The sequence below is a fragment of the Streptopelia decaocto genome, assembly GCF_964273445.1.
Source record: "Streptopelia decaocto genome assembly, chromosome: 1".
NCBI classification, from domain to species: domain Eukaryota; kingdom Metazoa; phylum Chordata; class Aves; order Columbiformes; family Columbidae; genus Streptopelia; species Streptopelia decaocto.
The window spans coordinates 22269051-22295067 of record NC_138663.1 but is presented as its reverse complement, the minus strand read 5'-3'; the positions used below and the strand labels follow the sequence as shown (position 1 = coordinate 22295067).

The following is a 26017-nucleotide window of genomic DNA, read 5'->3' as shown; positions in this document are numbered from 1 at the left end:
TGCCCAGACAGTGGATTAAAGCCACTTAAACCTTTACCAGCCTATCAAAGCAGTAAGGACTTGAGATGAAGATTATCAATTTACATAAACCAGCACTGTATTTATTCATATATATGTGTGTGTATAATTAAGTGAGCCAATGCAGTACATGAGAAGTGAAGGGGAATTTTCCTCATACCATGGGTGTTGGTGACTGCTGGATCAGTGCAGTGAAACAGGAGAACTTCGAACACACCTGGAATTTGTAAAGTACATATCCACTCAGGAGCATTAGTTGCAGTGTTGTGTTTAGATGACTTGTTTAACTCAGAGTTAATTATTGAATTCATGTTGAAAAAGAGACTGCTCATCTGCTGCTACTCAAAGACTCAGGGAGGCTGAGTAAGTACAAACGAGCCATTTTGAGCCGTGATACTGAAGTGAAGGTAATTTTCTTACCTTTTAGCTCCTTCGTGGAACACAGTGCTCATCCTTCAAGCAGGTGCACAGGAAGGTACTGCCAGTAAACGCTGATGAGGTCTTCAAGGAGGGAAGCGATGAATGAAAGATACAGTTATAACTACATAACCATTTAAAAACCTCTTCCAATTATTCTATGTGCAACAAGGATTGTAAGCATCCACCGAAGATACAATTTTCTGAGCTGCAGGGATTTATTGATTTATTATATTTTTCTCTCCTCCACGGAATCGGTGGGATTAACTTTCACTTAAACTTAACCATCATTTTTCACCAGTACTATCACCTCTATTCTCCATCCAAAGGTGCTGCTGAAATGTGGCAAGTGGTTTTGCCAGTAATTGCGTGCTACTTCATTCCATTTTAAATGAAAGTAGAGAGTACAGTGGCCTTCCTTTCTCATCACCGGCATGCTTAACATGCGGTATTGACTGAGAAAGGGCAGAAGAGTGGGCTCCCCTTTAAATTGCAAAGATGTGTCATCTTGCTGTATGTTCCCTTAGGAGCTACTAACTTAATTTCTGGGCAACAAGCTTTTGGCTCCAGCATTTTGTTCATGACAAAAAAAGTTTGTTTGTTTGGGGTTTTTTTTAAATGATAAAAGAAACTGAACATGGTTTTGAGTATTTAAAATGAGCAATGGATGTTATGTGGATCGTAGGCAAGTTCCTATTATGGTATAAATATGCTTGATCTTGTTCTGAGGCCGGTAAATATGCTCTGGTAGAAGGTGGCTTTTCTTTGGCCCCAGCTGTGCTAAACACTATTATAATTAGCACCATGGTTAACTTAATCAGAGCACTTGGCTCAGGAGAGAGGTGTTACAGAGTGCACCATAATTAGCATTTTTATTCCTTTGATCCTGAGTGTGCTCTTTATTGACAGAAGTATCAAGAGCTGGTTTGTTTTTTCTTTTAACACTTCAGGAGGAGGAAATATATGTGGCTGGTGAGATTACGACTTTATTAATGAGGTTGTTTTGAAAAGATACAACCTTTCCAAAGGAAGTAGAAGGGAAAATGATCTGCCTGTGTGGAAAAAATGGTATCCGGCTTCAGCGCTGCAGCATTTGGGCAGGTTTGCGGCCAGGAAACACCTCCTGGGGCAGCTGCAGCCCTTGGGAGTTGCATGGACAGAGTTACCAGTTCCAAACTATTTCCAGCACGCTGCGGTGGGATGCATGGTTGCTGTTCAGGTCTGCAGAGAAAGTGCTGTTTCCTTAAAATGAGGAAGGAGAATGTTGACAGTGTGATCTGTTTGGCAAAAAAAAAAAACAAGATTTTGATAATACTGTAGTAGTTAAAGCTTCATGTATGTGCCAGCTCCAGTCACTGAAACACAAGCATCCCATCCTACATGCCCAATATAAGCAGGTGGCGAAAGCGTGCAGCGGAGCAGATGACTGGTTTGGTTCATGAAAAAACATAACATTTATGTTGTCAGACGAAATGCTGAAGACTTCCAAACTTACATCTGGCATCACCGCCCTGATTGCAGGGGAGGAGAGTTGAGATGCCCAGGAGGCTTTTCTCATTACACAGCATGGAGCGGAGCATTCACTCCCACTGCCAACAAACCCAGGACGTTAGAGATCAGGGACTTTTGGTAGATGACGCCTCCGTCTGTCTTGTTGGGATAGCCTTCATTAGGCCTGATGAATACGCTTTACTCTTTGCTTACAGTGTAGGAGGATGCCTGTAACACTTTATATCTCTAACGCATTGAATTGGGTATAATTTGTCTCAGTTGCTTTTGAGCATTTGTTAAGCAATCTGGAGCAAGTGTTTTATGCACTTGTTTTTTGTTGACTTCGGGATGACCTTAGCTCAGGTATTGGTAGACACATCCTCCATATTCTACTTCCAATAATTTGTACTATTGTTTTTTAAAAGAAGGCATAGCACTGTTTACAATGGAAAAAATGGAGAAAAAATAGTTGAGGTTCCCCTTGTAAGAGCTCTTTGCAGGTTTTCACTCTTCCTTTATGCGTATCTGTCTCTTTCCAGTCCTTTACAAAGAGGGAAGAGCTATCCTGTGCCTGTGTTCTTGCAGTTCATTTGTATCTGCTTTGCCAGCAGAAAAACCATATGCTAATAGAGGCTGCAGAGAATGCAGCCATTATTAAGGGACTTCCTATGTTATCCTCGACTTCACTAGATTACTTTTATCTACTCAAGATGGATAAGTAATTTTTAAAACATTTATGTAACTAGGTTTTAGGTTAATAGTAGGTTAAATGGTTTATTTAAGTAATCTTCCCTAGTGAAAAGTATGTGGAAAGACCCTCTCTCAGTATTCTTACAAGATTATTTTCATATCAGCATTAAAGCAGCAAGCAGTCTCCTTGACAGTAGACTTGGAAGATACTCATTATTTGAGAGACATGATAAAAACAGTATAATCTTTTCCAATACCCATACAAAGCCAGCAATTGTCTGTTTCTGCCATTCCAGTTATTTATGTAATTATACTTAATGCCACACAGATTCGAGAAGAAAAAGAATTTGTTGCTGCTGTTTCTGATTAATATGTTTCCATCCTGAGATCATAAAAACATTAAATGCTTCTTTGTGGTGGTAGAGAGAAGGACGGACTACAGTTTTTGCAAACAATTCGGCAGAGGAGTGGGGAGAATGTGCCTTTTTTAAATCTGTCTTCTTTCCACATAAAGGCGTAATTTCTGAAGCTCTCGCTTTGCTAGGAAATGCTGCCATGGCATAATATCACTCATGAGACGTTGACACCTTTATTAAACTAAAGCATGTGGTAATTTTGCAGTGGATTCCAAAGGTATGTGACTTAACTAGCTTAAATCCGGATATATCCAGACTATTCTGCTTTGCCCAGTTCTGTGTTGCGCTCCTGGTGAAATTATTTACCTATTTGATGGCCTAGAAGTGTTTAAATACCAAGATACCTTCAGTACTGTTCTGCTTAGCATAACTGGGTTGGCTGGGGTCAAGGAGCTCTAGCTGGTGAGCATCTGCCGTCCGTCTAATCCCATGTACTGTAACAATCCAAGGTTGCTTGGAAATGCCCCTGGAAAGCACATTGATGTTTTCAGGCTTCTGGATTAGGCGAGCTGCTTGAAAGCTCATAGACCTCTTCTTCAAATTCACTGCATTCACTTGTGCTCAGTCTCACGTATTTGGGTTCCTTCTTCATAGTGTCTGAAGAGAGAAGAACTGGACATGTATCACTTCTGCAGCAGAAGGCTCAAGTTAGAAGTTCAGACTGGGTTCAGCAAAGCTGGTGTATTCATTTAAAGCAGACACAGGAAAAGTTGGATTTTGTAGGCACGCTCAAGAAATAAATATATGCTCATGGGTTTTATAACATTATGATCATCTAGGTTACTCAGTTATAGTGTCATGCACTTGTACAAATTCACTACTTCAGTCAGCCTGCAAGTTCTGCTCAAGCTTGATAATATCATTTTAAAAAGACATCCAATCTCAATTTTTTAAAAGACTTTAGTTCACGGGAAATTTACTGTGTGCAAATGTAAAAGGTTCCAGTGACTTAATTGCATTCATTTCTAACACTTCCCCTAAATTTTAGCCTGAATTTTACCTCAAAGTTCCATTTTTCAGCTCTGTATTTTATTATGCCCTGTATTAAATGTCTCTCACTAATGTAAGTATTTATGGACTGTGATCAAGCCATTCTGAACTTTCTCTCTGTGAAACTAAATAGACTGAATTACTTCTGGCTCTTGCTTTAGGGCATATTTTCCTGACTCTGAATCCTTCTTGCAGCTCCATCCTGATTCCTTTCCAATTTGTCAACATCTTTTGTGCAGTGTGGACACCAGGCATGGCCGTGTCTGCTTGTAATCGTGTCAGTAATACTGGATGAAGTGACAGAACCAGTCCCAGGCATCTCAGCAATGTCAGAGAAACTGAACTTTTGCCACTCCAGGACTGAGGGTAAAATGAGTTCGCCCTGAAGATTTGGGCTCATTACCCCAACTGTGGAAGAGGGAAGGAAGAGGGCGAGTGTGGTCAGGGCTGGGAACAGCTGGATCCCGCCTCTTCTCCCATCACCATTTCTGTCAGAATTAGCAGGTCAAAGCTCGGCTCTGCCATAGGCAAAGCAGGCAGCAGGCCTGTGACTACCACTTAGTGTTGTTCTACTTTCTACCCCATTGCCCTGGATAACCTCAACTTCATCTGTTCCTAATAATGCTCCTCTGAAGTGCTACAGTTATGTTTTCTGCTTTGTGTCTTCCCCTAGCTCATGTATTGAAAGATCTCATTAATCGTCTTAGCCACTGCATCCCTGCCAGAGTTTTAGCTGCGGTTCACCGTGGCCCTGAAGTCATTCTTCAAGTTGCTGCTTTCCAGATTAGTTCACTATGCTGCAAGTTTAACCTGTATTTGAAGAAGCATGACCTTGCATTCTGTGGCTGCTATAAGTACTGTCGTTCAAAGAGCCCCATAGAGCATATTTTTCAACTAGCTCTGAACCGACTTGCCCTTAGTCTGGCTGCTAGACCATTAGTCACATCACTTTCACCTTGACTGCCACAATGCTATGTTCTTCCACCTCACTTAAGACGATAGATTAGAGAAGGACCAAGATCTCTCTATACACAAATCAACCGCAAATTTCATTCGGTTCTGGGAGTCCCATCTTTCTTAAGTCTCTCCTATTTAATTGCGACACTTCTATTTTGTGGGATGCCTCCACTTTACACTCCTCTCTGAGTGGAAGAATTAAAAAGACGAGTGATCTTCTTTCCGTTCTTGTGTTGTGTGTGGCGTTCCTACTACTGCAATGCAGTTGAAGATACTGCAGAGGGATATTTAAATTTGAGCCAAAAAAAAAGCCTAATTAAAGTGAGGAAAAAATTATGAATGCATTTCTATTTTTAGGATTTGTGAAACCTGCCTTAACAGAACCTTTGGGCTTAAATTAGTAGACATTCCATTTTTAATTGGAGCATTTTGCTGCATGTGATGGTTTAAAATAAAGGATTAATTAATTAGGCATTTATTTGAAAAGTGAAACATTCAGGGAAGCCAGCCTGTGTTTTTGGATATTATATTGACTGTGTAGATAAAGGGGCTGGGGAAGGGAGACAGATGAGCAATATACAAATGACATTGTTGGTCATCTTAGCTATGCTTTCTGGGGCAAGGCAGAGACATCACAAAACATACCAAAAATTAATTCAAAATAATATTTTTTTCCCCTGCAAACTGTACATTCATATGTGTGTCAGGAGTCTCAGAATCTCTCGAGAGCTTTGCTTTGCTTACCTCTCCTACCGTAGCTGAGCTTCAAGGTTTGTGTATTTGTGCTTTTCGATGCCACCCACATTATACGTGCACTAAAACAAATAGGGATTTGCTACCCAGGGAGCAGAGTCAGCTAGCTGAGGAGGTTTTGTGGCAGCCAGCAAAAATAATGAAGGGAAAGGGAAGGTGGTGGAAGGCTCTGGGGTAGTGAGTGCTTGACGGGCAGTGTCCTGCTGACCGGCAGGAACGCGGCCCCTAGGGCAGCCCTGGCAGATCAGGTCTGCTGCTGAGTCCAGGTGATTTTGATTCCAGAAAGCTGGTCCTTTTCCCAGTATGCAGATCTCAAAGGACTTATATCTGCATGTTGCTGGTGGTTACCATTCTAGAGGCTATTTAAGGGAAGAGGAAAGGTGCATTTGAGTTTGCAAGATTTGTTTTGTGTTTTCAAGTCACTGATGCTTAGTCATACCACCCTAAAAACTGCTAAAGCACCTACAAATTTTAAAAGATCAGCAGATTTGGCTTCTGTTTTCTGTGTGAGTATCTGCTCATAAAAACTGGCTTGCACTTTTTTCAGAGACTGGTCACAATGGAGTGCTTCATTCCTGTCCTGGATATTGTCCTTAGCCGTGAGAGCAGGGCTGGTGCTTACTGTTTGGTGTGCTCGATGACTCCCTCCCGAATGCCGGAGCCAGCAGAGAAGCTTTATTGCCTCCCATATATGCTGTCAATCTTGATTACCACATTAGCTCCAGAATAAATATACCGCTAATCAAATATGATGATGAGATGTAGAGTGATGGGCAAACTAGCAGGACTACGCTAGAAATGTCCTCTGGTGCATTACTTGCAACCAAACAAAGTCCACCTCTTCCAAAAATTATATGTAGCCATTTAGGTCACATCTACCCCTATTGTACTTAGAAAGCATCTCCATTGATCTGTACAACATTTTTCCTGAGTGGTTTGCTGAAGACTGAACTATCCTTTCAGTTGGATTGCTGAGGTTCTTCTTTCCATTTTTTCCCCCCATAGTGAGTCTTTAAAGCATGCGTCTCATCAACATAGCAACACAGAATGATGTTGCCTTAAATTACGGAGCACAAGCGTACATTTGGTGATTACAGTTACCTCAAAAAGGATACAACCTTTTACTGATGTTAAACATTAAACATTGTCATTAAAGTAGTGAATACTTGGATTGTGGCATTGTAGAGTTTGGAGAATAACACTTTTTTGATCTAGCCTAAAACATCCTACTTCCAAGTTTTAATAACTTCCACTTTTTCTTAAAAATGGACAAGTTCTACTTTTAATATAATGCCAGTTGTGCTAAAGTAGCTTACCTCTCCCTCAGCAGAGAATGCTCTGCTGCTGCTACATTTCCAGTCTTCATAAAACTTAATTAAAACAAGTTGACTTCATTCTTGAAGTGTCAACATAGAAACAGTGATATTGCCTCAAGAGTCACTTTGTTCTATTGTTCTTAATGGCAGGATTTGAAATCTGAGCAGGGGTGATCCTGATCATCCAGTGTGGAGAGCAAAGAGGAATAGGTGTTTTGAGCCTGGTGCTCTAATCTTTTAAATAAAAATGTGGAGGTGTTAGTTTTCATAGAGACATAGTACAGTGCAGCAGCACAAACCTCCCTGCTTAGAGGGAGGCTCCTTGCCACAGTAGAAGATGAGTTAAGTTTCCTTTTTTTTAATTTTTTTTTTCTTTTTCCTAGTTGGCCTTGTTAGTGCTATATCGTACACATATTTTGAAAACAGAAAATCACCTCCTTTTAAAAAAAAATATTTTTATTTTTAACTATTTAATAATTTTAGAGATACCATCAGAATCACCTTTCCTAACAACTCTGCCAGGAGGATAGCAAATTGAATGTATCATTCAAATAATCAAGGAGTGATTTTTTTGTTGTTAATAATTCCAAGTTTGAGTGAAATCTTGCAAATTTATTAAAATTACTCATGTTTAAAAATGAGATCACTTTTAAATGCAAAGTGATATGATAATGCTGAAACTTAAAGATACCATTAATTCTACAAATATGCAAAAAATTGAATTTTAAGCCTATATTTTTTAAAAGTTCAAACTTATGTTTCAGTTCTTGCAAACACATTGTGGTGTGCACTTATAAAAAAATTAAATATTACGTTGGCTAAATGGTAACAAATGAGCCAGTGTTTACTATGGTAAGGAGTACATTGGGGACATAACCATTAGCCAAGGGTAATTTAGTTTTAGCATTATCAGTTAGAAATACTGCAGTTGAGTGGAATATTTTATTACACGAAAACATCTGTAACCAATATATCCCTTGGGAAGCTTACGTGACCTGTGATCTGTTTGGAAAAAAATGTTTTGGTTTTACGAGGTTTTTTTTCAAAAGCAAGTATGCGCAGCAGGCCGTGTCCCGGGGAATCTGGAAGGGGCTCCCTCCTTGTTGTGTACCTCCTGGAAATTTCTAGGAGCTGTAGCAATGTTTCTGCACTCCGGGCTGTAGTTTTCAAGGTCATTCTATAACCTGTGGCACTGAAAATATCTGGGAGATGTGTACAACCATCCACGCTACCTTTATCAGTGCCACGAGGCATTTATGCACAATCATCCTTACTGAGAGGTATCCTAAACCAACTGCAATCATAGTAACTTTTGGATCAAAAACCACAACACAGACATCTGAAAGTATGTTTATATTCTGTTGAAGTTTGCCAGTGATACAGGAACAAATAGCATGCTTAAGATATTTCTCAGGCCTTGCCGTGCACCTTTTCGTGGCCGCTTTTTTTTTCTTCTCTTCTTCAATGAAGCCAGAATATGTCATCCCAACTTAAATTTGCAAAGCAGTTGCCTCTAGTGAGGCCTTCACGGTGCTTTGGCAGGAAAACAAAGTGCCCAGCTGCCGAGGACCATCAGTCAAGGCCTGGGAACTGGGGGAGCCAGGAAGACAGACGGGTAGACAGCCTGAACTTGACAGCCCATTAGGTACCTGACCTTCTGCTTAAATGACTGTTGAGTTCTTAAAGATGTGGATTAATGCTTTCTTTTGTTCTGTGAGTTCAGAGGTGAGCTGGGCAGATAGGCGTGACAATTAGAGATGGCTTTGCCTTGGGGTGCTGTATGTCCCACACCAAGGCTGCATCGCAGCTGGGTCTGACGTGCTCTTTCTGCAGAGAGAACTACAGAGAAAAACTGCAACTTTCTTTACAGAGGGGCAAAAACCGTCACGTTGACCCAGGATCTCATTACACGATAACACTCCATAATTACAGGCAAAACTCCTTGTTTCTAGTTACCTGGTTACTGTCTACACCCAGCAATCAAAACTGACTAGTTTATGACCACAGGCATGTTCCAGACCATAATATGTCAAGCGCTTTTTAGGCATGAACTGCAAAAGTAATAGGCTTCATTCCAGGAAGACCACGGTGTTACCTTTCTGGCATCAATTCCAGTTCACGCTTCTGCAGCCACTGAGGCCCAAATGCTGCAAAGCAGAGACCATTTCTCAGAAGATCATTTTTTGCCTTAGAGTGAGCAAGTGCTGCTTTTTAAAAAGTCTGCCTTGTTTGGGGAATATTTAAGCCACCGAGTTGCCCATTAAGTACTTTATCAGTGCAAAGGTGGAGCAAACTTTTACGGGCATATGAAGCATATCTATGGGCTCTTTTGTCTGTGGTGATAACACTGTGCCTGGGACGGGTTGACTGTGAAACTGAGTGTAATTCATCTCAAAACTTCCATCTGTTCAAAAGATATGAAAAGTATGTGCTAATGGGTTGCTGGCAGTGTGTGTTGGTGGAACACATAGAATGGGAAAGAGCGCAGAAGTTTTGACTCAATAAGCAGAGGAGATGTAAAGAAAGCAGGTCATTCCAAGAATGGCAAATCCTTCATTTCCAGTACCCTAAGAGGTACTTCCCATCCTGCAAAGTGAATTCCTGTGAGACAACAATGTTCCCTTTCAGTAAGGAGCAAAAGAGTGTGAAGATCCAAGGAGTTAAACCGTGTGCATCTCTGCATTTCACATCTCGTTTGCAAAGCGATCAGGATTTAATCCCAGCTCTACAAATGGCATGTCTAGCAAGATTGTATGTGTTTCACATTCTCAATGAAACAAATTAAGCTAACCTGGAGGCTGGATCTGTATAAATGTGATTTCCCATTTTTAAATGATGTGAAAGAGAAGCCTGTTCTCAGCCACTGACGAGTGCCTGGTCTTGGGAACTGGCCACCCTGCCTTGCTGCTGTGCTCAGCACGATGGGGACATCAGGGCGGGATGGGTCTGGCTGCTTGCACGGGTGTGAACTGGAGTCCAGTTTCTCTAAGGCTGTCCCCACTGTGCCCTGCGATGTGGGGCATGTACTCCCTGGTTAGCAGTGACAAACTGCTCCTGTAAGCCACATAACTGCTTTAGTATTAGAGGCAGGAGCGATTAGCCATAAACAACACTAGGCAAATGGTACACCTCTTCTGGGACACTGCAGAGCCCCGGCTGCCTTCAGACCTGCAGATGAGTTTAGTGGCTGTACTTTACCCAGTCCCGGGCAAGGCAAGGCAGGCTTTGCACGACACAGTTGGCTCAGCTTTGTTTGGAGAAAGTTGCATCATTTATGACAGCGGAAGTCGCATCGTTTATCATTTGTGACCAGAAGGGGTTTTGATTCTGAAATCAGTGCACAATGTCTAGAAATGGGACAGCTTGTTTTGTCTAGTTCTTTGAGTTGGCTAATGTCCGGAGGTAGAAAGTTCAAGTCTGATGATACTGGCTGCACTGTCTGTTTTCAGCAGACAGGACATAAAGGAGAAGGCTATGGGGAAAAGCACCAAAAAGGAAGTGCAGCGAGAGTAATGTAATGAGGGAAGGAGAAGAGGGAGGGCAGGTGAGGCTCCCATTTGGAGCAGAAATGTGTTGCAAAGTCAGTGTTTTCACAATGTATAAATATCCCTGTTGTTGCCTCAAGCAGAGGAGCTGGTAACAGAGCACGCAGGAAGGTCTTTGAAAAAACACCCACCTTAGTCCTTTAACTTCTCTATTGTAATTCAGCATTTAAAAGGCAATGAATACTCTCCCACCACAGGTACTTTTTAATCTCTGATGTTTCTTTGGACAGATACTCTTGAGTTTTTTGAAAATAAAACCAAACAAGTATAAATTCAACTTCTTCTTTGAAATAGTGCAAAGGTTTAGCGGGAGAGAAATGTTTAAGTACGGTGAAAGCGAAGTAGCGTCAGACAAAGGACATGACAGCAACGGTTTGTTTGTGGTTTACCCCATTGATTCCCACCCTCTCCAACCCAAATAATTGAGTTAAGGAACGTTATAAATTAGCACACACTAAGTTTTCAGTTGTGCAGCAATCAGTGATTTATGCTGTTCTTCTATTTACATCATTTTACGTCACTGGAGTGCTGTTTAACGAAAGGTATGTAGTTCTGGTAATCCCCAGGAAATCTGCATGGCGTTTACCAAAACCCACTGTTTGTTGAAGAAGAAATGTACTTTGCCAAGGGACCTGCAGCATGTCAGACTAGAAAAATGTTTCTTTTGGTGTCTGAGAGGAAAAAGTGCGTGCGTGGATGTAAAAGTACATAACTTCACAGTAAGCACGTGGAGGTAACTGGCCAAGCCGTGGTGTTTTGCCTCCAGAAAGGGGAGGGCAGCCAGGCCAGCTGCTTTCAGGAACCTTTCTCGCAGGTCTCCAGGCAGAGGTTTCAGAGAAGCACCTCGCTTCTCGCAGCTGGCGACAGATCTTGCTGCTTGCCTACAGCAAACAGGCCTAAGATGCAGCTCTGCTTTGCTTTTCTTTCCCCTGTTGTTTCATCCAGATGGACAAAATTGTGAGTTTTCATTTGTTCTGAACCTAATATTGCAGGTTTGTTATTGTTTGGTTGGTTGTGTTTTTTTTTTTTTCCCTGCAAACTTTCCACTTAACCAGTTTAGTGATTATAAATGTGTAATGATCTTTGTTAGCTTTGTGATCCACTCATATTAAAGACTTTTGTGCTACTTGGCACATGAGGTGAAACAAATGAAGAGCTGTATTAATTATTCAACAGCTGATGAATTTCTTTCACTATAACTGTGTTTCGCGTTTGTAGATCTCTTTGCATAAATTAATTGATTTTAATAATGATATTCCAAATTGTTTTAATTAATAATTTAAATATAATTGTTTTGGGAAGTTCTTTAGCCTTACACTGGGCAGCTGGCATTTGAAAACAATTTGGCAATGATTTAACTTCGAAAATATGGAGTTAGTTTTCCACAGCTGTTATCAAATGAAATTAGTAACTGAAAGGTGCGGGATTTGTTTTGGATGAAATGTTAATCTAGTCCAAATCCAATTGTGTTCTAATCTAAAATGAAACATGAAAAAAAGTGTGGAGTAGGGACAGGGAGTTTCCCAAACCTTTCACACCTTGCTGTGGGTGAGGAGAGAGAAAAGAAGGAGGGAGAAGTTAGTGCCAAAACAATCATATCTTTTATCTCATGAAATATTTTGAGCAAGGTATGCTAATCTTATTTTCCATCCTCCCACGCTTTGGATAGGAGTTTCAGGAAAACTTAATTCTTCCTTTGCTGGGTATGGATCTAGTAGAGGTTTCAATACCAAGAGACTACCGACCTTTCATGCAGACTAGTGGTTTGACTCACCGCAGAAGAAATTAAGGTATGTCAGTTCAAATAGGAAGCTGTTTTACAGTGAATTGTCAGAAAAATCCCTCTGCTTCTTATGCTGGCATTGCAGACTTTAATCACTGTGCGCAGAGGGAAATATTGCTTGTCAAATACAGTTTTCCCATGGATTAGAAAGTTTTTTAACACTGCAATGTTGCAAACAAGTGGGCTTGCGGTGGCGAAGTGGCAGTGCCCTGACCTGCTTTATAACCTATGGAGCAGGGCATGGGATGGAAATCGGGCAAAAGCAGATACTCCTGCAGCCCTGAGCATCATCCCCTCTTGGAGGTCCTGCCCTGGCTTGCACGGGGCATGGGTAGCACAGGCAGCTGCAGAGCCGGCAGCAGGGTGGCTCTCTGTCCACCTCCATCCTTTAAACCCCTTAAAAACCCCTGCTGCCCTCCAGCCAGCGAGCTCCAGCGGGCTCTGTCCTGTCGGCAGCGATGCAGTGTGCTATGGTAAGGATGAGGATGAGACTTCCCAGTGTCAACACCGCTCTGTCCGTGCTGCACTGGCCGCCCCAGACAGGGCACCGGGCGCTTCCCAGCCTTTCATGGAGCCGGTTTTGGCGGCTTTAATTACATCTGTGGTTTGGATTGCTTTGCTCGGCCATTAAAACCTATTTCACAAAGAGCAGTATTGAAGTGAGCAAGGAATATTTGTGGTGGCTGTGGATTTCCTCTAGGCCTACAGGAAGAGTAATTTAGTTACTGAAAACTTGTCCATTTGTCCTGTATGCTTAACTCTTTCCTCTCTGGAAGCTGCCTTTTCACAGGCAAGTGACTTTAAAAGGAAATTATATGCTCAATGCTTCCCGGAGACCCCCCCTTGCTCTTTACAGTAGGGCTGTAATTGCAAAACCAGCCAGGAGTGATTTGTTTGAAGAGGAAGTGTGGGAACTTCCTCTATAAATATTGCCTTTCCCTTCGTGTGGATCCAAACGCGGTTTCCTCCACTGATGGAAAAAAAAGTGCTTGAACTGAACAACAAGCACTTTTCCCCGTAGTTTCTGCACTGTTCAAACATGGAAGGAAGAAGTATCCTGAAAAAAAAAAAAAACAAAAACCAGCAGGTTGTTGTTAGCCAGGGAAGGACTGAGGCTGGTTGGACCATCAGATCCGCTGGGTGTTTGCTGGCTGTTCCCTGTTGGTGTTGGCAGCTGCGAACATGGGCGACCTCTGCGCGGGAGTGCTGGGCGAGTTTAGGTCCTGGGGAGGGGGGGTAAAATCAGTGTTTGCGGAGCCTGTGATTACAGAACCCGCTGTGACTTGCTCTGCAAGATAGGGGAGTATCAGCTTGAGCCCAGCTCCTATCACAGTTTGGAATGGTTTATTTTTTTTCTTTTTTTTTTTTTTTTAATGTATCTTTCCTAGTGAAGTAGAAACAATAAGCCTGCACCCTTGCCACAGCCTAGAAATAGCTTTGAATTATTTACAGAAAAGGGCTTTACCCAGCAGAAGAGCAGCTACACCCAGGGAAGTATCTGTGCTCAGCAGCAGCAGGTAGGTTAAGCTCAAAGAGCAAGGAGCATGTTTTAACCTGGCAGGCAAAGCTCTGCTGGACTGTTGCACTTTTTTGGGTTTGTTTTGTTGTTGTTTGTTTTTAAAAAGGGCACAGTATCAGAGTGTATGGGTTCATTGGGTGTACAAGCGGCCAGCTGGCCTGGCCTGCTAATAACATAAATCGGTGCAGATGATGGGAATCAAGGCAGGGGGTCTGGTTCCCAGCTCTGAAGGATTCCAGATTAGGAAGACAGCTTGTGGAGGGAGGAAGCAAGGGATGCAAGGGGGGGGGGAATCAGGCTGAGAAGCACTGAAGACGAGAAGAGCCCTTCTGCCTGATTTGAAGGAGGACAGTGTTCTTATATTACTGATAATTAGGCAGAGTGTCTCGTTCCTTGGTTTTGATCGACAAATGAGACATTCCTGGTATTTAAACTTGGATTGCTGCGATGCTTTCTGATCAGGCCAGTAAGAGGCACAGCCAGGCCACTGTTGTATTCTTGAGGAGGTTCTGATTTTTACACGTTTCTCAGTGGGGAAGATGAAATTTCACTCAAGTTTCAAAATGAGCTTTGCACTTTTAGAAACAAAGAAAATAAAGTTTGAAGTGCAGTGGGCTATCCTGGGAAACATATGTTGCAATCAAATAAGACATCCAAAATGTCACCAATCCTTCTGTCTGGGCTCTGGCAAGGTTTGCCTGGCTCGCCACACCATGAGAGTCCTCACAGCATCTCATACTCTGCTCCAGAGGAACTGGCGTCCCGGCAGGGAATGAAAAAGGAGTGGAAAGTGGACCTTGGTGATTTTTACTTTTTAAATAAAAACTAAAAATAAAGGTCTCAGCCGTCCACTCCAATTTGCTACCTCTAATTGTTCCACCTGCACTTTCTTTGCTGTTCATATCTTGCAAATGCATTTAAAGCCCTACAGTGTTCTGGATAAGCTCTTCACGTTTTTACACCTTTCCTCTTTTTTTCCACGTTATCCTTTGCTGCTGTCTTCTTACATCACTTATTTTCCCTCATCCATGCCGCATCCCTCATTTAATAATCTTTTCTCCTTTTTACCTTCCTACATTAAGCATTTTTTCCTCTCCTTTTTCACACTCCCACTGTCATGCCTGCTTCTTTTTCCAATAAGGCAGGCTGCAATTTGTAACATAGGGAGTAAACCTTCGAATACTTGTGTGAGCACTCCCACTGACTACGTGATGAAGAGTCTGCAGGACTGGGCCATAGCTTGGCAGATGTATGGGGAAAGGTAGTGAAGCCAATTTTTAAAAAGTCTTAATTACCTTGGTGGTTTGGATCGCTTTGGTTGACTATTAAAATATATATTTCTTAGGCGAGGTGTGGACCGATGGCATTGTATAAATAATAAAGAATTTAAAGAGCTTCATATAATAGACTTTATAGATGTAATATATTATTTCCAGTCAAGAGAAATGAGGGCACTTTAAAATCAGTTTTATTAGCAGTCTGTGTTTAAAAAAAACCACTTATTTTTGTTTAACCTCCTGTGCAAGCCTGGGCATGTTTGAGGCTCCCAGGATCCAATTTCATGTAGTATCCTATTTCAAATCCAGGCCAGAACAGATCGATCGAAAATCAGTGCTCTCAGAAATAAAACTGCCTGTGGAATGCCTTCAATGACATGAAGATGAAAAGAGGAACGTAATATAGCAGATGCGGATTTTCTTTTTTGAGGTGGGAAGCTCTGCAGCAGTATCATTGGATGTCGCGCAATTTACCTTTATTGAACAGTAATTGTTATAAGACAATTTTGGTGAATTTTGGTGTTCTTCAGTTAGTAGTTAACAGCTGTGTTTTGTGAAGGGAGGGTGGCTGGTGTTCTGAGGTTGTTTTAAGCGAAAGCGGCAGCTGTGGAATATTTTATGACAAGCACAGAGCTGCCTGTAAATCTGCACATCACCAGAATAACTCAAGATTCCTAATAATTCTTGTCTGTGAAATACTTATTGGTATTTTGAAATAATTGAACTACTTCAGTAATTTGAAAACTGCTGGTGAATGCAAACTAGTCTAACTGATCTGTGTGTATACTGGTTGTTGCAGTTAGCACAAATATAGATGGCAGTCTGCTTTATTGTCCAGTATACCTCTCTCTGTGCTTCTTCTCTTCCCTGGCTCTCAGAAGCCAAAGGGGGATATGGGGACGTGGGGTAGAAGATTATCTGAGGATTGAGAACAAAGAAAAACAGCAATATAATTTTAGGACTTCGAAGGAATAGGAAAGTGAAGGGAAAATCGAACTTGTGAGCTTTGGGTAAATTTGAATTTTAGGTAATTTTAAAGTGTGTCTGTGCCAGTATTACATTGAATTTCTGGGAAACTGAGGGTAAACTTTGTTCTGCTGTGTAGTGGTGGAGTCCCTCCTGTCACCTGCAGTAGGTGATGCTCTTGACGTGGGAGCATCTTGCACTGCTGGGAGACCACTGGGTTGCATAAATAGGCCTCTTGCCTGGAGGCAGCTTGTCACGGGGGTGGCCTTGGCCCCGTTTGCTGTCAGAGCACAGGGGGAGGTTTCGGAGAAATATTCGGTGTCCTTACGTGCTGAAGAAAGTGTCATGGAAAGCCAGCCAAGAGAGTAACAGTAAGCACAAAGAGCATTTGAGTTTATTTCACACTCTGTGCCTTGAACAATAAAAGCTTGTCTGTCCGGGGCCTTGAGCATGGTGTCCTCTTCAAAGGTAGATACATATAAATGTATTACAACTGAGCAAGGCTGGCTAAATAAACTGGCTCATAAAAGCGAAGCAAAGTCGTTCCTGGCTTCACGTGAGAGCGTGTTGGTTGCTGCTGTAGCCATTCCCTGTGTGAACACATTGACGCAGATATGCAAGTTTGGGACAGAGTTCTGGCCTTGGGGGAGCTCTCAATTCAGTGGCTGTGGGATTTCACCTTTGGTCTCCAAAGTAGCACATGTTTTGTAAACTACTTGATGATTAACCTTCAGCTAGAATATAAGTGTCACGTGTTCACTTAATAGTCAGAGGCTGGGTTCCTGCTTGCAGGCAGCCCGTGTGACTTGGGAAGCTGTGTGAGTTAGAAATGAGAGATCTGCCTTGGGAGAAGGCAGATCTCTTGAGAAGTCCACTGTGGTCTTCTGACACATGTGGAGAAAGCAAAGGGCTTGATGAAAAGGCCAATAAGGCAGCTGTTGAAAGTCTGCATGTGGGCATCTTAAGGACTGAAAAGACTCTGCTAAGCTACTAAAGAGAGGTTCTTTACAGTCCCTTCAAGTTTACGCAGAGTATATCAGAGTAAATAAAAACACTGTTGAAAGAGCAGGTAGGATTTCTGGACAGGTCAGAAGGGAGAGCAGAGAAAGAAGTACTTTGTGGTTAGTCTGTTTAATTCTATAGTTAAGAAATCTTTCTGGAAAAGTCGATAGAGATTAGGTATTTAGTCTCCTTAGACTCAAACAATATTCAGAAAGGGTAATGGAGCACAAATTATTTGGTTTCAGTTTTGGATTATGCTGGTCTTCGTTCTTACAGTGTGGCTGTAAAACTCAGATTTTGGTCTAAGACTTCTAAATTTTAAGAATGGAAAACTCCACCATGTGTGGTTTGGTTTGGTTTTTGGCTTGTTTGGTTGGGTTTTTTGTTTGTTTTGGGTTTTGTTTGATTTTTTTTTTCTTTTACTTTTTTTGCCTCTCAAACTACAGGAAGAGCAAAATGAAAGGACTGAGTGAAAACAGTTGTTCATTTGAGGTATATCCAGCAGTATTAAACACTTCTATTATTATTTAATATTCTGTTAATTTTTGCATAGGGTTGGTCAAGGTCTTTTCATAGTGCATAAAATTGAGGCCAAAAGGATATGGGATTGACTGGAAGCCAAAGGAGAAAAAAAGTGTAATCAGTATTAGATGTAAGTGTATGGAAGGCAGAGCTATGTGGAACAGCTTGAAGATGACAAAGATACTAAGCTCGAGGTAGCCAAGCAGGGGAGACAGAAGGTAAGTCAGTAATAAAATTCTGGAGTTCATGTGCTAGAAGTGGAGGGGGTGTCTCTGAGGTCAAGGAGGCTCAGAGGGCAGAATGGAGATGACCAAGAGCAATGTAAGCTGGAGAGCTGAAGATGATGGAAGATACAGCATTGGCCAGATATTGGAGTGTAGTAGTGCCAAATAGTTAATTAGAGCTGTAAATACACTGCAATGTTTGGAGTCTTAAGCTGACATTTGATATCACCCTTAAGTTTTTAATAGTAAATTCTATATCCTGTTTCCATATGGACATGATCTCAGTGTTGTAACATAGCCTTCCTGGCACCAAAATGTGAAAATCCGTTTTCAAAATTAAGCTCAAAAAAGCAGTAGGTAGTGTTACCCACATGCTCTGTCCTATCAAGTGCACCATGCTTGTTAGCTCAACAGCCAGATAAAAGTTCCTTAGGCATATACAAGCCTATATGAAAAGTATCTGCTCCATATGTTACATATAGCTGAACACTCAAGGGAAAAAGGTCTGTGTCTGGGAACCGGATAGTACTATCCTTGACCCAGTGCTTGCCCTTTCTAACGAACAAACAAAAGCCTCCCTCAAAGAAATGTGGTTTATGAGCTGTTTTTAGCTCTAGAAGCAAACAAAACAAAACAAAACAAAAAAAGCACTCCATATGTTCTTACTCCTACTTATAGCAGCATCAGCTTTGGGTGCTGCAGGATGAGCGCAGTGCTTTGTTCCTTGCAGCTTTTGGCAGCCGTGATCCCCTGGCAGCCGCAGGGCCAGGGCAGCCCGTTGTCCGCTTACAAAGTTTAGCACTTGGACACAACCAATCAGCCTGAGTTTATAATCTTTTTTGAAATGACAGTATCTGAGATATTCTCCCTAAATGCTGAGGCGCAGCTGCCTGATGGGGGAGAGGGTGTTTGCAGGATGGGGAGGTTGTTAACAGTTGTCTTGGCTCTGCTTGGTTATTGACCTGTCCTGATGGTCTTAACTATACGACCTGTCCATGATGGTTTTCATTCTTTTGTCCTAAAGGAGTATTTTGATATGAAAGGCAGAAATTGTGTCATGTGAAAAGATGTGAGGAGTTTGGCGCATCCAGACTGAGGTAATACAAGAGCCAAATGTAACCTAATGGCAGTAAACTCCCTGCTGTCCTCTTGGATTATGGAGGGGAGAAGGAGTCTCCTCTGAAAAGCAGCTCGGGGAAGTCTGATTCCTCCTCCAGAAGGCAATCTGTGGCAAGACCAACTTTCCCGAGCCAGTGGAGAGAGATAAAACAAGATCAGCCTTGTTAGACTGAAGTTACTCGTGTGAGCATCCCCCTGGCCCATGCTTGCTCTGTTTGTGCTCGTGGTTTCGGGCATCTTTAAAGATCAACTCCCCTATATCGTTTAAGTACTTCTGACTTCAGATCAGCTGCAAGAGCCTCCAGCTCTCAGAGGACCTGTGATGTGTATTTTAGTTCCTTTAGTTCAAGTAGTCCATTTTGACTCATCAGCTGGACAAACCCATACTGTGAAAGACCAGTTTCTTGTGGTGTTCCAGTGTAAGACACTGAAAAAGAGCTGTTGTGCTACAAGCAGGAGGTAAAAGAAAAAATAAAAAAACAAAACCAAACAAAACCAGCAAGCCTTGCAGCAGATGGTACCACCTGTGTCCATCTAAACATAGCCAAAGCAGTATGCAATTTGAGTGGAGAAACCTGGAAAATCTGATGACTCAGTCTGAAGAAATAAGGAGACAACAGTGAGTGAGATTTCTGGCTCATGTCCCAAGCCTCTTATGAAAAAGGCTTTCTATTTTATAAGACAAAAAACTGAGTATAGTTTGGTGGCATAATTCTCTGGCATCGCTCATTACCAGCTACAGACTAAAATGCCTGGTGTACCCATGTGAGAGCTGACACTTCAGTAGTCTGATGACTCTCTGCCAGTTCCCAGGCTATGGTTGAACCTGTTTTTCCAATAAATAAGTTTGCGATGTTATTAGAAGGGGCCATACCTTTGTTACTGGAGGCATAACTGGATGGACACAACAGTCAGAACTGACAGCATTCAGTTCCTTTTCCAGGCTCAGCCAAATAGTTGAGATGTGAACCAATTGCACATGATGTGCCTAAAGCACCATTTGGCTATACTTGCAAAAATGCTCTGAAGGAAAGAGACAATATGGATATATAAAGGGAATTCCTCTGCAGGAAGGAGTCTTGCTTCCTTGCTGACTGCCTCCATCTCCTTTCTTCTCAGCTGTTGTGGACAATATAATGATCTTTCACATCCGTTTGCACTCCCTTTTACCTCTGTATTTCCTGTTCCTTTATATGCTTAATTTGCACCAGTTCTGTTGTTTTTTCCCTTTCTCAGCAAGATATAGGAAGAAATCTGCCCTTTCCCTTGATTCTAAAGTCTAAAATTTTTGTCTGTCTCTTGGGTTGGCTGCTGTACTTACACTCCCTCCTACGACTTCCCTCAGTCCCAGTCCAAACCCACACTCTCCAGTTAGGCTGTATCATACAGCTGTGGTCTAAACATCTCACACAGATCTTCTCCTGTGTCCTTCATATCACAGTTTTACTCATCTTTCACCCAGTGAGAGTGCAGGTTTGTTCAGAGAGCTTTTCCCTGGAATCTCGTGCAGTGCTGAGCCATTTATATTATCAGGAGGCTGCAGGAAGAGATGAATGTCCATAAAGGATGTGTTACCACAGCAACTAGATATGAGCAATGAAAACAATACATTAAATCTCATCAAAGATTAACAAAATAAACTTAGTTTAGTACTGGGCAGTCTCAAGGAACACGAAAGGAAAAGAACAGCCCTGCTGTTGTTTGTGTCTTACCTCTCCGGGGAGCCAGTGTTAGGCAAGGCTCAAAGTCAGTGTCAGCTGGGATGAGATGGCTTTGGTGACAAGGTGGTGGATTTTGCTGGGTGCTTGAGTCTCTCTCAACTGGGAGCTGCCATGTGATGATCTTTTAGTGTGTGTGTAAGTTGGCATTCACTGCAGACTGTTTGACTGGGCATCGTGTGTTTTACTGAAAGCTAAGTAGAGAAATATCTGCGGGTAAGGAATAGATTGGGGCATTCAGTCTATTGACAGGGATAATTTTGAGGGCACTTGTCCTCTTGACATTCGTGGTGAACAATCTACATGAACCCTTTTTTATCACTTTTTGGCATATATAGTGATGTTAAACGTTATCAGATGGTATTATATCCTTCCCTAGAGGGACAGATGCTGTTTCTCTTCCATTCTTAAATGTTTGATCGTAGGAGGTGCTGACTACTGCCATTGATAAGAGCATGTTCAAGCTCTAGCTAAAGAAGTGCCAAATCATACAATACCCCATCTGTAATGCCAGGCATTCTTTCTGGTAATATATCAGTTGAGCTCTCAGTTCTTCAGTAATTAGTTGTACATCTGTGAGCAACTGTCCATCCGATTTGTTATCCGAGCAGCTATTGAAAATACAGAACATCACCCCATTTAGCCTCAGGATTTCAAGTTACAGTGTGCTAAAGTTGTGTTTAAAATGTAATAAAATTGATGATACATAAACACATTACAAGTTTATGGGACACTATAGACAATCTTAAATCAGTATTTTAAAGTTCATAAATTTAAGGTGATTGAGCATAGCTTAATGCTTGTGAATAGATTTTTAATTGCTGCCTTCTTTTATTTAGTAAGAAGATTAAACACTGTCCTGGAGAATAACTTGACTGCAGTGAAGAAGACTTAGTGGAAAAGTGAATGTAAGTATTTTACAGCATGTGTTAATTATTTATGTTTGCAAACCATTGACATTGATGATATTATAGATGATGCTAAACTGGCAGCCTAATTTACCAGAAAAAGCCCTTTCAGTATGGTGAGAATACCAGATCTCATCATTTTGTGTGCGAGGTATAAAAAGTCTATTACGTGTTTTTTAGTATGGGTCTGTAGGCTTTACATACCTAAGTGCTTCAGGGCCACATGCTGTTAGTTATTTGTGTGCTTATGAACTGTTTGCAGGAAAAATGTCAATGTGACATTGTCACTGAGTGCCCTTAAAAGGAAAGAAAAAAAAACAAACACCACCACTACCCCCTGTATAAGTACCCACAGGAATCCTTAAATTCTGCATCATGGACATATTTTCCATTTCCAAAAGAATTTAGTCTAACTTGGAATAACACAGCTAGGATAAAGTGTTTTTCTGTATGCTTGCCCCAAATACGTGAGTTTATAGTAGAAGAAGATTGCAGTGCAGATTGGCAATTCAATTTAGAGTGAAATACAGCGGCTGCAAGTTCTAGGCTAAGTGCATCATTGCTCACTTGAGGTCACTTTTTCAAACCTGGAGTCAATAGTTCTCTAACAAGAAGAGCTTTAGTTCATTTTCTAGACCCTTTTGAAACTGTTACTTTGCTGGCGAACACACAGTTATTTTTTTTTAAAGCAATTGCTTTCCATAGCTGTATTTCATAATATCATGAACTCCCTGTGTGCGTGCACATGTATATGCACATATATATTTGTGTGTGAAGCAAAGCCATATCTCTGCAAGTCATACCCCAGGAGGCTTCGAGTGGCTCTGGTGTGCGGGGCAGTGATAGCCATGACTTGTAGCTGCCACAGATTTGTTCCAGAATTTTTTCACATTACATTTTTCCCACGATCTCACCTTCCATTTCCCAGAGCCTGCATGATGAGTTTGGAAGCAGTCATCTAAGCCTTTCCAAATGCTGGATAAAGTACAGAATTAATGACTTACATGTCAAGTAGGACGGTGATCCTGCCTTAAATGTCTAACAAGCTAAGAGAGTTTTAATTTTAGCCTTTGGGCTTTTATAAACTTGTCTTCTGAAATTACTAACTGACCAATAGTACTGAAACAGTGAGATACTGCAGGAATGTTGCGAAATGCAGTCTGGTTTATATAGAGCTGTCTGCTGATATGGGGTTGCTTGAAATAAAGATCCTCAGATTTGACAACATTGTACCTAAACTAAAGATTTACATATGAGGCTGTGTATTGACACTCTACATTACTGGTATCCGGCTCAGTTTGAAACCTGTATGGGCTTATGTGACACAAAAACAAATTCTTAGAACTTTCCGGTGTGTATTGAACAAAACAGAACAAAATTTGAAGGCATCTACTGGGACCCGTTACTTTAGTTGCTTCAGGGTCCTAAAAGTACATCTCAAGTGACCTTGTTGAGGCCAGTGGCAGTTCTTGAACAATTCCTTAGGTGTGTGATGAGTTTGTACATGTAAAAGATTTTCTTGAGTTAATTTCACATAATTCTCACCAACTCAATCTTCAACGGTTTCTCCTGGGAAATTCGGGAAGAGGTACTGTTATCTGCAGATCTCAATTTTTTAGAAATAAGCAGAATATTTTGGCAGATTTTGTTTGGAATTTTTAAGTGATATTTAGCAGGGGAGCACCATTGGGTTGAAGTATGGGATGAATTGTTAAAGATATCTGCCTAGTTAAAATGTCATTTCATATGTGTGCAAAAACACATAAAAGACATGAAGTAGAGCTGTATTTCAGTGAGCAGTAGACTACTGACAACATGATTATTAGCTGGTCATGGAACTGGCAGAGGTATAAACACATCCTTGTGGAGAGATGGATACCAGCACTTTGCCCTTGATGTAAAAATAAATGATATCTGCAATAGATGTTATTTTTCTGATATTTAAATTTTATTCATGTGTAGACTGAGCTTCTCAATTAAAACCTTCTTGATCTGGCTCTTGCAGCTATCTGACATTAAAATTATAGATTTACTCTTCTAAACTTGAATAATTTTCAAATTTAATTTGCCTCACATTGGCTGGGATTTTTGCAGTAACACCAAATTTAAAAGTTTATGTGGAGAGGAAAAAATACCTTTTAATATCTACTGCTGTTATTGTATCGCAGAAGTGGCTACGGAGATATTATAATACAAAAAGTGAACAGAGCCCAAGAGAGAAAACAAAGCACTTAACAGGACCCAAGAGGAATAGTGGCTTTACTTGTACTCACAAAACTGGAGGTAGAGCCCTGAAACTATGTAATCCAGTATAATCTCTTACGATCATCCTTTTTTATGTGTAGTGCTTCCAGAGGTATTTATTACATTTTTTTTCTTTTACTTAAAATTGAAAATTAATTCTGAAACTTGGGTTCGAAGTACATTAAAGTGGTTTGGTAGGATAGCTGGTAGGATTTTGGCTTTGGTTACCCATAAAGCCAGAAAATGGAATAAACTTGCAGAAACTTCCTCATTGTCTTCCAGCGCACTTCTGGACTGACCTTCCATAGAGCTGGAAACCAAAGTTGAGGTGCTGGAGGAGTCCAGTGAAGTGTTGGTTTGCTGAGCATCTTTACCTTGTCGAAAGGAGAGAGGAGATGGGAAAGTGACTTTTTTTTCTTCCCCCCACAAAAAAAAGTAGGGAAAGGCTGGGAAAAAATGTAAAATGGACTAGTGGGGTTACTAAGCTGCTAATTTTATTGCATTAGGCTGATGATACATCAAAATAATCTTGAGGTAGTGAGTGCAAGGAGACGGAAGGGGAGCGTGTACCTCTGGGCGTCAGGAGCAGGCACCGGCAGGTAGAGCGCAGGGTGGGGGGAAAAACACACAGCCCTAATTAGATACCAAAATTAGGTTCTTGCTGCTCATTTTGTAATCTGAGGTCCCTGCAACAAGTTCTTAACTTAGCATTGAGAGTTTTTTTCACTGTTCTCAACAGTATTTCTTATGTAAAAATGTGCGCATTGTCACTGTAAATAGCCTGGTTCAAACACCCTTGTGAAGGGTGAGGACCACAGCATGTCATGTGCTGCCTCTAATCTCTGCTTGCTGATAGGCAGGTTCTTTCTGCAAAGTCTACAGAGATGCTTTTTAGACTGTTAGGATTAAAAAGTAGTTGCTCAAAACCAGTGCCCATCCCAGAAGTGCCCACCTTAGTTTCAGGATCCGTCTGGGTATTATAAAATTAATTATTGTTTATAAGAACTTAGCTCCTGTATTGTGGATGCTATAAATAATTCTCAGCAGCCTTTGGATAGCATGGTAAATAAGGCATAGAGCCACACTGGATAATGAGGAGAAAAATAAACATTGAAGAGTTGCTAGTTCATTAAGTACTGTCTATGCTGTGCATGAAATGAGGCAGGGGAACGGCGGGAAAGTGTCCCCTCGTAGAGACTATCATAAAGGATTTGCATAAGGAACTTTAATTCTAGTATTTTCTCAATGTGACAATCAGTCAGACTTCAGTCCCCAGAATGACCTCTAAGACTCATCTTCAGATCCACAGGACTTTAGTCATGGAAATGCTTGTTCAGTATCTTTTGCATGGGTTGGGCAGCAGGCGAGAATGAGACATGGGCTTTGCAAAATGTTCTCGCAGAGTTTCTGCTTTCATCACCCTGAGACCCTAGAAGGCGTTCAGGAGGACTACACAGGGGTTGCATTTATCTTCATGCTTGTGGTTTCTGGCATGTCTTCCAGTACCTGTGTCCCATTTCTTTTTCCTTCGACCAGCATGAGTAGCTTGTGGCAGCAAGTCGGGCTGTTAAGCATCAGCAGTACCAGTCACAGCAGAGCCCTATGTCATGATCTCCGCAGTGTGCAGAGCAGCTTACCTGGAGACTTATGCTGCTGTTTTCCCATATGCTGCAAAGTACCATCTTTTATTTCCCTCTAATCTGGATTTATATTCACTGGGCCGTGTAAAGGCCAAATGTCATTCCTTTGCTGATAGACCTTTATGACAAGAATGCCCGTGGTGACAGTCCTGCCCTTACTATTGAGTGCGGAGGGGCTTGGGGAGAGTGGGCTCCCCAGGTAAGCTGTGGCTTCCATCTTTTTCTGCAGCAACCTACATGGGTGACCCGTCTAACAAAAGCATCATGCAGCTTTGGACATATTTCATGTCACTGGCTGCAGATGAAACTGGAATAGGGTTTTGCCCATATGTTGGCACCTTTCCCTTGATGGTGAAGTGAGACCGCGCTTTATTAGTAGATGCAGTACTTGAATATCTGCAATGTGTTATCAGCTTCTCATACTTCACTTTGAGACCTGCCATGTAAAAAATACTAGTAGGTTAGTTTTACAAAAAGGTGGTTTATTGGGGGGTGGGTGTTC

The 26017-nt window shown here is 41.5% G+C and overlaps 1 protein-coding gene across 4 annotated transcripts in view; it reads left to right on the top strand.

The window, feature by feature from the left end:
* The window catches only part of PLXNB2 (plexin B2), a 255250-nt gene that overhangs the window by 118632 nt on the left and 110601 nt on the right, over positions 1-26017 (top strand). For all 4 annotated transcript variants that reach the window (XM_082062717.1, XM_082062718.1, XM_082062716.1 and 1 more), the window contains one exon: positions 21563-21631. The gene's annotated coding sequence lies outside the window, so the exon portion shown is untranslated. The remainder of the gene's footprint in view (positions 1-21562; positions 21632-26017) is intronic.